This window comes from Chroicocephalus ridibundus, chromosome 9 (genome assembly GCF_963924245.1).
Source record: "Chroicocephalus ridibundus chromosome 9, bChrRid1.1, whole genome shotgun sequence".
NCBI lineage: Eukaryota > Metazoa > Chordata > Aves > Charadriiformes > Laridae > Chroicocephalus > Chroicocephalus ridibundus.
Window position 1 is genome coordinate 28673241 of NC_086292.1, and position 11928 is coordinate 28685168.

At 60.1% G+C, this 11928-nt stretch overlaps 5 non-coding genes across 5 annotated transcripts; all 5 read right to left on the reverse strand.

The window, feature by feature from the left end:
- Positions 1-835: 835 nt before the first annotated feature.
- Positions 836-907, reverse strand: TRNAQ-CUG (transfer RNA glutamine (anticodon CUG)). The gene has a single exon. It is a non-coding gene; the product is annotated as a tRNA-Gln (tRNA).
- Positions 908-1909: 1002 nt separating this feature from the next.
- TRNAC-GCA (transfer RNA cysteine (anticodon GCA)) lies at positions 1910-1991 on the reverse strand. The gene is given in 2 exon segments: positions 1910-1945; positions 1949-1991. It is a non-coding gene; the product is annotated as a tRNA-Cys (tRNA).
- A 1895-nt stretch (positions 1992-3886) lies between these two features.
- Positions 3887-3958, reverse strand: TRNAM-CAU (transfer RNA methionine (anticodon CAU)). Its single transcript has one exon. It is a non-coding gene; the product is annotated as a tRNA-Met (tRNA).
- A 708-nt stretch (positions 3959-4666) lies between these two features.
- Positions 4667-4748, reverse strand: TRNAS-AGA (transfer RNA serine (anticodon AGA)). Its single transcript has one exon. It is a non-coding gene; the product is annotated as a tRNA-Ser (tRNA).
- A 6179-nt stretch (positions 4749-10927) lies between these two features.
- Positions 10928-10999, reverse strand: TRNAQ-CUG (transfer RNA glutamine (anticodon CUG)). Its single transcript has one exon. It is a non-coding gene; the product is annotated as a tRNA-Gln (tRNA).
- Between the last annotated feature and the right edge of the window lie 929 nt (positions 11000-11928).

An 11928-nucleotide genomic window follows, 5' to 3' on the forward strand; every position in this document is an offset into this window, starting at 1 on the left:
GCCGTGCCTCCCCTGCCTCCGCTTTGCTCTGAGCTCCTTGAGAAAGGGCTCGTTCTCTTCTGCTCTGCTCAATCTGCTGCTGACGGGGAGAGGCTGCCGGAGTTGGCGACTGCTCTTGCTGGGCTGGGATTGCCAGCAGGCAGAGCAGAGTGGGCAAAGGCAAGCGCTGTGAGTGGAGCTTGTCCTTGGGAAGCGTGTCATTCTCTTTGCCCCGCCGCGCCTCGCGGCCGTCTTTCTTGGTCTCTGTTCTGTGCCACTGCATTTGCTCCTTCTCATTAAAGCCTTTGCGCAGCACAGCTGGAGACTGGTGGTGCTTTGTTCTCCTGCCCCCTCATCTGGCCAAGACCTCTGCAAGGCCGAGGGAGAAGCTGCTCTCCCCATGAGAGTGAGACTGTGCCCATGCGTGGGGCACTGCCAGTTGTGGGGGGCGCTCCCGGAAGCAGAGCACCAAAAAGAAGCGAGTAGGCACGAGAAAGACAGCAAAGCCTCAGAGAGACGGGGAGAGGCAGAAGCACTGGGCAGAGCTGGAAATGCAAGTCATGGCAGAAAGCGTGGCAGTCAAAGACGGGAAACGGTTGCCCAGGGAGGCTGTAGATTGTGCCCCTTTGGAGACGTCCAATACGCAACTAGAGAAAGCCGTCGAATATGCCGTGCAGCCGAGGTGCTGAGGAAAGCCGGAGAGCTGTGGCGGGCGCAGGGCAGGAGAGGGGTCTCTGCTGGGGGTGCCAGGGCTGGGAGCCCAGGAAAGGAAGGAAGGTGGGAGTGCATTGAAGAGTTGAGGCAAGAGGGAGGCAAGGGAAGAAGGTGTGAGCACGGCAGGGCAGCAAAAGGGCTGAGGTCCCACTGAGATTTGAACTCAGATCACTGGATTCAGAGTCCAGAGTGCTCACCATTACACCATGGGACCTCCCAGACTCCTTTCTTCTTTCCCCTCTCCCAGCCCTGCCTCACCCAATGCCTCCTGGACCACTCTGGCACTCTTCCCAGCTCCCTGCCCATCCCCAGCTGCAGCCTTCCCACAGGGCGACGCAGACCTCTACACCCACGCCACCTTTTCACACAGCGGCGCAACACCGCGCCTCTCCTGGGCCTCAGACTTCCTCACTCCCCTCCTTCGAAAATCGCACCACCCTGCTCCCGCACCCTCTGATGACATTGCCTCAGGATGGCTCTGCCCTCTCACAGGGCTGCAGAGAAATGACACACGGCCTCCAATGCCCCCGGTGCCCTCTGACACGGGGACCCTGACTCCTGCCTCACCCTCTTCCCCCTGACGCTGCCCCGTCTTTGCTGGTGATGAACTGACAGTTCAGGGGAACTTTCCCCGTTGAAATCCTGCTGCGCAAGGCCACATCCTGGCTTGGCACCTATCGAACGTGCCACTGGGCGTCGCAGAGGCAAGGAGGCACCTCAGGGGCTCTCCAGCTTCGGGAGCAGAGGGCAGAGGAGCTCCCCGATGACTAAGGGAGAGGGAAAAGTTGCCTCATCTCCCCAAAAAGCAGAAGAAGCAAGGAAAGGTGGGGAAGCAAGGAAAGGCCTTGATGAAGTGGAGCAAGTTCAGCAGAGGGGGACTCTGGCCTTGTGAGGAGAGGCTGAGGGGCGCAAGGCTTGCTTAGCTGTGAGAGAAGAAAAGGCTTTGTGGGGTCTAAGAGGAGCTTCCCGGGGCCTACAAGGAGGCAACTCGATGGCTGGAGGGGAGAGGTGGTGGTCGGAAACGGAAGAGGCCAGGGCTCTCGGTCATGAGTGTGTTGTAGGCCTAGGGAGTTGGTGCCCATTTTTCCTTCATCAGGAGCTGGGACGTGCAGCAGGCTGAGCAGAGCCCCCAGAAGAGCCAGGAGGCTCCGCTTAAGAGAGGGGTTGCCGGCCAAGAGAGAGAGGCCATAAAGGAGGCCACCCAAGGCGAGGGGGCTGTCAGGAGTGGGACTCGAACCCACGCCTCCCAGGGAGACTGCAACCTGATGCAGCGCCTTCGACCGCTCGGCCATCCTGACCCTCTGCTGCTGCCGCCGCTGCCGGCCCTGCAGCGGCCAGAGCCGGCCCAGCTCAGCCAGCCCCCTCCTGCCCCCGCTGGGGGGACACCCTGCCTCCTGCCCCAGCTCCCAACAAGGGCTGCTGACGGGACACCGCAGCTCCTCCACACACCTCACAAACGCACGCCGTAACCCACAGCAGGGTACAAACTGCAGCCTGGTGCCCTCACACACCTTACATTCCCCGGGCTGAAAAAGCACGGCTGCGTCAGCATCCTCCATCTAGCACGCAAGGAGCCAGGCTGCAAGGCACCTCAGCGGTCACTAGTGGTCCAAACGCCTGCTGAAAGCAGGGCCAGCCCCAAAGCTGGAGCAGGCGGCTGTGTGCCTGAGCCCCGTTGGAAGCCGAGCGTGACACCCAGGCGTAGGGAGTGCCAAAGCGCTCTGGGCACCTGCTCCAGGGGCTTCGCCGCTGCCCAAGGAGCTCTGAATGGTGCAGAGCAGCCCCCCGAGGCTGCTGTTGGGCAAGGTGGGCCTCGCTAAAGGCCAGGCGTGCGTCTGCTGGGCTAGGAGGTGCTCAGAGGGCTGGCCGTGCCCGCAGGCTGCAGGGGAGTGAAGGGCAACGAACGGCTTGAGCACCCCGCGGGCAAAGCTGGGCTGTCCTGTCGGGCAGCAGCAGAGGCAAAGGCACTGGGGAGCCCGCTGGCTGAAGAAAAGGGCTCTGCGTTGGCCAGGAATCGAACCCGGGTCAACTGCTTGGAAGGCAGCTATGCTCACACTATACCACCCAACGCATCTGGCTGTGCCACTGCTGCCTCTGCTCCTGAGCCCCCACACAGCCTCTGCTCCCTCCTGCTCCTCCACTGACCAACCCCACCTGCCTTCCCCCTCCTACACAGCACACAAACCACCTGCCTCCTCATCCTACGCTCCTCACCCTGCGCCCACTCCTCCTACGCACCCCCGCACACGGGCACCACCTCAGCCTGCTCCTCTGCTTCTCTCCGCCTCACATCTTGGCCAGGCAAACTCCAGGTGCTGCCAGTGATGACGCTCCCCACCTGCGCTTCAGACGCCTCCCACCCGTGCCTGGGCTCTGCAAGCCAACCTGCGCGCTGTGGACGCACCTGCCGTGCTTTAAGCGCAGACAAGCTCCCACCCGGCTGCGCACCCCTTTCCCCACCCTCAGGGCGATGCAGAGCATGCAGAACGGGGAGGACAAACCTCATGGCTCAAGACAAACAGAAGCACCTGCCTTAGCAAAGACTGTTGCGGGCAAATGGGGCTTCGCTGGGGGAAAAGAATATTTGCCAACAGCGGAGGCAGATGGAACCGTCTGTGTGTGGCACGGGGCAGCCCCTTGCCTGTCCTCACAGAGGCCACCCTGCAGCACCCCCCCGCTCCCCTCCACTGCCAACAGCCAGCCCACACAGAGCCAATCCAGTGCCCGTTGGGAATCCCTGCGCGGCCCTGCTGCGGCCGGACCTGACAGTGGGCATGGCAGCAGAGAGACACGGGTGGAGAAAAAGCCCGCATGGCCAAGGTGACCCCACCGGTCCTTTGCCAGACCAGCCCCAGCCTTGTGAGCCCCGGAGGGACCCGCTCACGGCTGAGAAGTTGCTCTTGAGCTGCATGATGGGAAGGAGAAAGAGCTGTGTCCGCAGAAGAGGCACCACCTGGTCGGGGAGGTGTGTGCTGTGCTGTGCCCGCTGCTCCTCAGCCTGCGTCTGCCCTGCTGAGGGTGGCTTTGGGAGCGCTGGCTGCCGAGGAGACAAAGGAGGAAGGCGGCGTGAGGGCAGAGAGAGGGGTGTGAGAGCCGCTCTGGGCATGGGTGCCCAGAGAGGTAGAGCAGTGGCGGTTCAAAGTTGGTGGGAGAGGCAGCAAGTGTGAGGAGCAGGGGGAAAAGGAAACTGCCATAGCAGAGGATGGTTTCGATCCATCGACCTCTGGGTTATGGGCCCAGCACGCTTCCGCTGCGCCACTCTGCTCCCCGTGGGGCCTTCTTTGGCACCTGCCACAGCCCTGAGGATGCTCCCAGACAGCACCAGCGCTCCTGCCTCCTTCCCTGCCTCTTCGCCCTGCCCTCGCCCGCACGGGAAACTCTCTCCCTCCAAAGTTCACCTCCTTCACGCCTGGCATGCCTACCTCAAGGGCCTTGCTTTGCCCTTCTCCCCGCACCTCCTGCCCCTCGCCCTGCAGGGGCACTTGCTCTTTCACCGCCCGACTCTGGGCCTCTGCAGGACACACAGCAAACCCCGCGACTGCATGATGGACACTCTTCAATGCTCCAAGACATCCCCAGAAGGCTCTGGGCAGCCTGAGCTGGGAGACCCTCTTCGGGAGGGCGAGGGACGAGGGACGAGGGGGCAGTGCTGAAGCCTCCCTTCTGGGGCTTGTGTTTCCTGCTTCCCCGTCCCATCCTCAAAAAGCAACAGCAGGACGGGGAGGGCTGGGATGTGGGCGCCGATGGGAGCGTGGCCCCAGCCTCTCTGCCGCAGGGCCCTCTTGCTCAGGGGAAAGTATTCCCCTGCAGATCAAGAGGTCCGTGGCTCAGCTCCAGGTGGTGGCTCAGCTCCAGGTGCCCTCTCCATTGCCCCTTCCCTTCTTCATTCCTACTGAGGATCTCCGGGGAGAGGAGCTGAGTGCCGTGGCTGCAGCGGGGTAAATTGCCAGCAGCCCAAAATGCAGCTGCGCCCCGTAGTTGGCAGGATTCGAACCTGCGCGGGGAAACCCCAATGGATTTCTAGTCCATCGCCTTCACCACTCGGCCACAACTACCTGCCCCAGCCCTCTCTGCCCTGCTCATCACGCGCCCTCTCCAAGGACACCCGCCTCCCTGACACTTTCAGCGACAGCCTGCACTCCAAGCCATGCACTGACCATGGACGGCACCTGGCCACAGCCTTCCACAGGCCTTCAGGGACGCAACACCAGCACCTACGCCCCCACCTCCCAACCCCGCCTCCTCAGGCACCCATCTGAGAGAAACTCAGCACCAAGGACGCTTGCTCGGCCTTGCAGAGGTCTTGGCCAGATGAGGGGGCAGGAGAACAAAGCACCACCAGTCTCCAGCTGTGCTGCACAAAGGCTTTAATGAGAAGGAGCAAATGCAGTGGCACAGAACAGAGACCAAGAAAGACGGCCGCGAGGCGCGGCGGGGCAAAGAGAATGACACGCTTCCCGAGGACAAGCTCCACTCACAGCGCTTGCCTTTGCCCACTCTGCTCTGCCTGCTGGCAATCCCAGCCCAGCAAGAGCAGTCGCCAACTCCGGCAGCCTCTCCCCGTCAGCAGCAGATTGAGCAGAGCAGAAGAGAACGAGCCCTTTCTCAAGGAGCTCAGAGCAAAGCGGAGGCAGGGGAGGCACGGCGAGGCCTGCCGTGCAGCCAGGAGCAGCGGGCACAGGTCCCTCCTGCCTGGGGGGATGAGGACAGCCAGCCCATCTGCAAGCCGCGGCCACGCTCCTGCTGCAGAGTTCCCGTCGTCCTTCCCGCTCCGAGAGGGATGATGCGCCGGCTTCAGCAGTTGAGACTGCAGCGGGGAACGGGCAGACACAGCCCTGACCCCCCCAGACCAAGGGAGCCCCCAGAAGAGATGGGAACGCCCCCGGCGCTGAGGGAGCTCCCCACAGCAGCCGACAGAGAGGATCCCACGGCTGTGCTCTGGGGGAAAGAGGTGAGGATGGGGCCCGGCAGGGTCACCACCACCGGCGAGGCCTCGATGGCCACCGTCGAGTCAGCGCAGCGGGCCACGCAGGGCTCACTGCAGCTGCTGGCGAGCGGGGTTGGGCCAGAGGCTCCGCAGGGGCGAGGGAGACAGGGTCTGAAGCAAGACATCTCTCGGTGAGGGAGGCACAGCTGAAACACAGAGCAGAGAGCCAACGCGGACCTCAGTATCAGTCTGTCTCTCTGCTCCTCAGCTCTCTCCATGGACACCCTTTCTTTCAAAAACACACGCTGTGCCTTCATCTCCCACTGCCCTCCTCGTGCCCTCCGAGCTGCAGGGCACAGGAAGGCTGACCCGGTTTTGGATAGGACCCAGCACGCTGGGTTTCAATCAATTGGGACGGACTGATCATAGCCCGTCGCCAGAGCAAACTTTGCTGCACTGAAGGCGGCACTGGACGCACGTGGCCATTTGGCTGGGGACCATCTGCTAAAGGTGCAAGTTCTGGTGGGCAGAGCTCCCTGCAGCTGAGCCCCATTGATGCCCTTCTGCTTGGAAGAACCCCCTCTTCCCTGCTCTCCCCAGACACCTCCCACAACAGGGAAAGAGCCGACAGCCCTCAAACAGTTCTGTTGCAGGGCCAGCCTTCAGCAGCCCAAGCATCAGCTCGAGTAGCCACCACGACAGCAGCTCAGCCCACAGGGAGAGATGGAGCAGGCTCAGGCTTACCTCGTTCCTGGAGGACAGGGAGGCAAGAGAGGAGCATGTGGAGCCAGAAGCAGCGCAGGCTTTTATGCTGTGTCCCAGAGCCCTGGCGGGGTCACAAACATTCCTGGCTCCTGAAGCATCGAAACACCCAGCAGCTACCGCTGGCTGAAGCCTCCCTGGTGATTAAACCCTTGCCTCTTTCTCCTGAAATGTTTTGCTCCCACGTCATAGCACCAAACGTCATAGAATCCTAGAATTGCCCAGGTTGGAAGGGATCTTTCAGATCAGGGAGTCCAACCATCAAGCTAACACTGACAAAACCCATCACTAAACCCAATTGCGAAGCTCTACGTTTACCCGTCTTTTAAATACCTCCAGGGATGACGATTCCACCACTTCCCTGGGCAGCCTGATCCAATGCTTGATAACCCATAACCCTCTCAGTGTAAAAATTTTCTAACCTCTCATCTAAACCTCCCCTAGCGCAACTTGAGGCGGTTTCCTCTTGTCCTGTCGCCTGTTACTTGGGAGAAGAAAGCAACCCCAGCTCTCTACAACCTCCTTTCAGGTAGCTGCAGAGAGCGGTAAGCTCTGGTATCCCTGGAACGCCTGAGACTAGGGCACTGTGTCCACTGAAGTCCACAGCACGATGACTCACGTCTGCCTGGAGCTCCGGGTTTTTCCCAACTCTTCCACATCACGATGACTCCCAGGCACTCTGGGAGACTGATGCCATGTCCCTTTGAAACTTGAAATGCATGGAATGGGCCACCCCATCCCTGACCCAGGTAAAAGTGCCGTGAGCTTTTGGCTGCCTCCCCCAGGCCTCACCTCAAAAGCAGGCCACCCCGGGCTTCGGCCTCTGGGCTGAACTCGCTGAGCAAAACAGGTCAATTTGGGGGTGGGTCTCTTCCAGGGAAGGACGCGGGCATCTCTTTGACCACAAAAGCAGGCCGTGGCAGAGCCTGATGAGCATAAGCAAGGTCCTCGTGGCCATCACTCTGGCCCACCGAGGACATCCTTCCAACCCACAATGGACTTTTCTTGCCGTTGAGCTTTGCCTCGTCCCTGGTTAATGAGTCTCTTCTCCCTTATGGCACTGTGCAGTCTTGATGTTCTGCCTGACTTTACCCAGAGTCTCCTGTGCGTCTAAGGTGACCCCCGGGGAGAAACGTCTCTCAGGATTAGCCCGAGTGCCTGCACTGAAAGTCCTTGAGAGCTGACCTGAGGTGTCCCTCATAGCTGAATTTGACCGTGACTGGTGGCCATGCTGACCACGAAGAGGGCAGTGACAAAAGCAACGTGTATTACGGAAGCCCACTTAAACCCTCCTAGTACACTAGCCTGAGACCTCCGAGTTGGTTTTCCTTATGAAGCTGGGACAGGGATGCATCCCATGGTGCCACCGTTGGGTGGTATGGACAGCTGCAGCACAGGATTGGATAGAAGCACCAACTGATTCAGGAATGGTGCTAGAAAGTGTTTGAGGAAAGCAGCACTTTAGGAGGAAAGAGGCTCTGAAGTGTGGTATCCCTGGCACGTCTGAGGCCGGGCCACCATGTCCAGTGAAGTTGACAGAAGGGTGACTCAAGTTGTCATGGAGCTCAGGGTTTTTCCCCAACTCTTCCACATCACGATGACTCCCAGGCGCTCTGGGAGACTGATGCCATGTCCCTTGGAAATTTGAAATGCATGGAACGGGCCACCTGATCTCTGACCCAGAAAAAAGAGCCGTGAGCTTTTGGCTCCCTGCCCTGAGGCTCTCCTCAAAAGCAGGACACCCAGGGCTTTGGCCTCTGGGATGAACTTGCTCAGCAAAACTGGCCAATTTGGGTGTGGGTCTACTTCAGGGAAGGATGAGGGCATCTCTTTGATCATCCTCCTACGCGTTCATGTGCTTCTTTCCAACAGATTCCCCACTTCCCAAGCTGAGCCCAGCCCCCTGCTTGGAAGAAGCCTGAGGGCCTGGTCAAGTCGTCAAGGGACAGGGCAATGGAGGTCCCATGGAGAAGTCACTTGAAAGAGACCTACCTGAGCCTCTGTCTTCATCGTTACGAACCTGCCCTTGTTCCCTGGGCTCATGGGCAGAAAAAAAGATGAGGAGGAGGCAGGAGCCCCTCCCTTAGGAGGACAGGCTTAGAGAGTTGGGGTTGTTGAGCCTAGAGAAGAGGAAGGTCCTGAGAGACCTTCCAGAAAGATGGGCACGGACTATTTATCAGGGAGTGTAGGGATTGGATGAGGGGGTAATGCTTCTAAAACAAAAGAGGGTAGATGTAGATTAGATACTGGGAAGAAATTCTTTCCTATGAGGGTGGTGAGACACCGGAACAAGTGGTCCAGAGACCTTGTGGATGCCCCATACCTGGAAGTGTTCAAGGACAGGTTGGATGGCACTTTGAGAAACCTGATCTCATGGAAGGTATCCCTACCCATGGCAAAGGGGTAGGAAGTAGATGATCATGAAGGTCCCTTCCAACCCAAAACCATTCAATGATTCATTCTTTGATTCTAGGTGCTATGAAGTGGGAGCAAAACATTTCAGGAGAAAGAGGCAAGGGCTTAATCACCAGGGAGGCTTCAGCCAGCGGTAGCTGCTGGGTGTTCGATGCTTCAGGAGCCAGGAATGTTTGTGACCCCGCCAGGGCTCTGGGACACAGCATAAAAGCCTGCGCTGCTTCTGGCTCCACATGCTCCTCTCTTGCCTCCCTGTCCTCCAGGAACGAGGTAAGCCTGAGCCTGCTCCATCTCTCCCTGTGGGCTGAGCTGCTGTCGTGGTGGCTACTCGAGCTGATGCTTGGGCTGCCGAAGGCTGGCCCTGCAACAGAACTGTTTGAGGGCTGTCGGCTCTTTCCCTGTTGTGGGAGGTGTCTGGGGAGAGCAGGGAAGAGGGGGTTCTTCCAAGCAGAAGGGCATCAATGGGGCTCAGCTGCAGGGAGCTCTGCCCACCAGAACTTGCACCTTTAGCAGATGGTCCCCAGCCAAATGGCCACGTGCGTCCAGTGCCGCCTTCAGTGCAGCAAAGTTTGCTCTGGCGACGGGCTATGATCAGTCCGTCCCAATTGATTGAAACCCAGCGTGCTGGGTCCTATCCAAAACCGGGTCAGCCTTCCTGTGCCCTGCAGCTCGGAGGGCACGAGGAGGGCAGTGGGAGATGAAGGCACAGCGTGTGTTTTTAAAAGAAAGGGTGTCCATGGAGAGAGCTGAGGAGCAGAAAGACAGACTGATACTGAGGTCCGCGTTGGCTCTCTGCTCTGTGTTTCAGCTGTGCCTCCCTCACCGAGAGATGTCTTGCTTCAGACCCTGTCTCCCTCGCCCCTGCGGAGCCTCTGGCCCAACCCCGCTCGCCAGCAGCTGCAGTGAGCCCTGCGTGGCCCGCTGCGCTGACTCGACGGTGGCCATCGAGGCCTCGCCGGTGGTGGTGACCCTGCCGGGCCCCATCCTCACCTCTTTCCCCCAGAGCACAGCCGTGGGATCCTCTCTGTCGGCTGCTGTGGGGAGCTCCCTCAGCGCCGGGGGCGTTCCCATCTCTTCTGGGGGCTCCCTTGGTCTGGGGGGGTCAGGGCTGTGCCTGCCCGTTCCCCGCTGCAGTCTCAACTGCTGAAGCCGGCGCATCATCCCTCTCGGAGCGGGAAGGACGACGGGAACTCTGCAGCAGGAGCGTGGCCGCGGCTTGCAGATGGGCTGGCTGTCCTCATCCCCCCAGGCAGGAGGGACCTGTGCCCGCTGCTCCTAGCTGCACGGCAGGCCTCGCCGTGCCTCCCCTGCCTCCGCTTTGCTCTGAGCTCCTTGAGAAAGGGCTCGTTCTCTTCTGCTCTGCTCAATCTGCTGCTGACGGGGAGAGGCTGCCGGAGTTGGCGACTGCTCTTGCTGGGCTGGGATTGCCAGCAGGCAGAGCAGAGTGGGCAAAGGCAAGCGCTGTGAGTGGAGCTTGTCCTCGGGAAGCGTGTCATTCTCTTTGCCCCGCCGCGCCTCGCGGCCGTCTTTCTTGGTCTCTGTTCTGTGCCACTGCATTTGCTCCTTCTCATTAAAGCCTTTGCGCAGCACAGCTGGAGACTGGTGGTGCTTTGTTCTCCTGCCCCCTCATCTGGCCAAGACCTCTGCAAGGCCGAGGGAGAAGCTGCTCTCCCCATGAGAGTGAGACTGTGCCCATGCGTGGGGCACTGCCAGTTGTGGGGGGCGCTCCCGGAAGCAGAGCACCAAAAAGAAGCGAGTAGGCACGAGAAAGACAGCAAAGCCTCAGAGAGACGGGGAGAGGCAGAAGCACTGGGCAGAGCTGGAAATGCAAGTCATGGCAGAAAGCGTGGCAGTCAAAGACGGGAAACGGTTGCCCAGGGAGGCTGTAGATTGTGCCCCTTTGGAGACGTCCAATACGCAACTAGAGAAAGCCGTCGAATATGCCGTGCAGCCGAGGTGCTGAGGAAAGCCGGAGAGCTGTGGCGGGCGCAGGGCAGGAGAGGGGTCTCTGCTGGGGGTGCCAGGGCTGGGAGCCCAGGAAAGGAAGGAAGGTGGGAGTGCATTGAAGAGTTGAGGCAAGAGGGAGGCAAGGGAAGAAGGTGTGAGCACGGCAGGGCAGCAAAAGGGCTGAGGTCCCACTGAGATTTGAACTCAGATCGCTGGATTCAGAGTCCAGAGTGCTCACCATTACACCATGGGACCTCCCAGACTCCTTTCTTCTTTCCCCTCTCCCAGCCCTGCCTCACCCAATGCCTCCTGGACCACTCTGGCACTCTTCCCAGCTCCCTGCCCATCCCCAGCTGCAGCCTTCCCACAGGGCGACGCAGACCTCTACACCCACGCCACCTTTTCACACAGCGGCGCAACACCGCGCCTCTCCTGGGCCTCAGACTTCCTCACTCCCCTCCTTCGAAAATCGCACACCCTGCTCCCGCACCCTCTGATGACATTGCCTCAGGATGGCTCTGCCCTCTCACAGGGCTGCAGAGAAATGACACACGGCCTCCAATGCCCCCGGTGCCCTCTGACACGGGGGACCTGACTCCTGCCTCACCCTCTTCCCCCTGACGCTGCCCGTCTTTGCTGGTGATGAACTGACAGTTCAGGGGAACTTTCCCCGTTGAAATCCTGCTGCGCAAGGCCACATCCTGGCTTGGCACCTATCGAACGTGCCACTGGGCGTCGCAGAGGCAAGGAGGCACCTCAGGGGCTCTCCAGCTTCGGGAGCAGAGGGCAGAGGAGCTCCCCGATGACTAAGGAGAGGGAAAAGTTGCCTCATCTCCCAAAAAGCAGAAGAAGCAAGGAAAGGTGGGGAAGCAAGGAAAGGCCTTGATGAAGTGGAGCAAGTTCAGCAGAGGGGGACTCTGGCCTTGTGAGGAGAGGCTGAGGGCGCAAGGCTTGCTTAGCTGAGAGAAGAAAAGGCTTTGTGGGGTCTAAGAGGAGCTTCCCGGGGCCTACAAGGAGGCAACTCGATGGCTGGAGGGGGAGAGGTGGTGGTCGGAAGCGGAAGAGGCCAGGGCTCTCGGTCATGAGTGTGTTGTAGGCCTAGGGAGTTGGTGCCCATTTTTCCTTCATCAGGAGCTGGGACGTGCAGCAGGCTGAGCAGAGCCCCCAGAAGAGCCAGGAGGCTC